Source organism: Octopus bimaculoides, chromosome 3, assembly GCF_001194135.2.
Source record: "Octopus bimaculoides isolate UCB-OBI-ISO-001 chromosome 3, ASM119413v2, whole genome shotgun sequence".
NCBI classification, from domain to species: Eukaryota; Metazoa; Mollusca; class Cephalopoda; order Octopoda; family Octopodidae; genus Octopus; species Octopus bimaculoides.
This window is the reverse complement of record NC_068983.1, coordinates 23,294,182-23,295,481: the sequence shown is the minus strand read 5'-3', so window position 1 is coordinate 23,295,481 and position 1,300 is coordinate 23,294,182. Positions and strand designations below refer to the sequence as shown.

General features: G+C 40.4%; 1 protein-coding gene across 1 annotated transcript in view; it reads left to right on the top strand.

Annotated features, from left to right (window-relative positions):
* The window catches only part of LOC106880107 (transient receptor potential cation channel subfamily A member 1), a 56,820-nt gene that overhangs the window by 29,684 nt on the left and 25,836 nt on the right, over window positions 1-1,300 (top strand). The window lies entirely within an intron of this gene.

The following is a 1,300-nucleotide window of genomic DNA, read 5'->3' as shown; positions in this document are numbered from 1 at the left end:
CCTTTCTGGCACTTGTGCCTGCGGCATGTGTAAGGATTTTCGAGCGAGATCGTTGCCAGTGCCCCTGGACTGGCTCCTGTGCGGGTGGCACATAAAATACACCATTTTGAGCATAGCCGTTGCCAGTACCGCCTGACTGGCCTTCGTGCGGGTGACACGTAAAAGCACCCACTACACTCTCTGAGTGATTGGCGTTAGGAAAGGCATCCAGCTGTAGAAACTCTGCCAAATCAGATTGGAGCCTGGTGTAGCCATCTGGTTTCACCAGTCCTCAGTCAAATCGTTCAACACATGCTAGCATGGAAAGCGGACGTTAAACGACGATGATTAACCTGAAGAAGATAGACAAGCTGTTGAAATATTGTTCAAACTGTTAAATAAACTATCTATTACAAATTGCATCACATTCTTTTCATTGTATATTTACCTTCGTGAAGATTTATGTCATCATCATTTAGCATCTGCTTTCCATGCTGGCATGGGTTAGACGGTTTGACTAAAGCCAGTAAGCCAGAGAGTCGCACCAAGTTTCATTCTGATTTGGCATAGTTTCTATGGCTGGATGCCCTTCCTAATGTCAATCCCTCCAAGAGTGTAACGGGTGCTTTTTACATGTCACCAGCATAGGTGTTTTTATGTGCCAGTTACATGACACTGGCATTGACCACAACTACAATTTCACTTGGCTTGATGAGTCTTCTCAAGCACAGCATATCACCAAAGGTCTTAGTCACTTGTCATTGCTTCTTCCTGAGTCTAACTCTTCCACAGTTCTCCTCCACAGTTAGAGATTGGCACTTTTTTACACAGCTGTCCTCATCCATATACATCACATGACCATACCAGTGCAGTCATCTCTCATGTGGTGCATATGAACAACAATCTTTATAAAACATTATTATTATTACTATTATTATCATTATTATTATTATTCAGTAGTTTTATTTTTATAACGTGCTTTCACTTCACTACCGAGCGCAGCTCTGTGCGCCTTGGGTATGTGCTGTGGTTTGCTGTGGTGCTCTTATGTTTACTGTATTGAAAGTGTTTTGCGTAGAATGTGTGCAGTACCCAGTAGTGCAATTTTCTGTATGTTATATATATTTGTAAGTCCTGCTATTTTTGTTATGTATTTGTCTGAATATTTTTTTATTATACCTAAGGCACCTACTATGATAGGAATTGTTTCTGTTTTTAGATTCCACATTCGAGTTATCTCTATTTCCAGGTCTTTGTATTTTGAAAGTTTTTCCATTTCTTTTAGAGAAACATTGTCATCTGCTGGTATTGATACATCAAT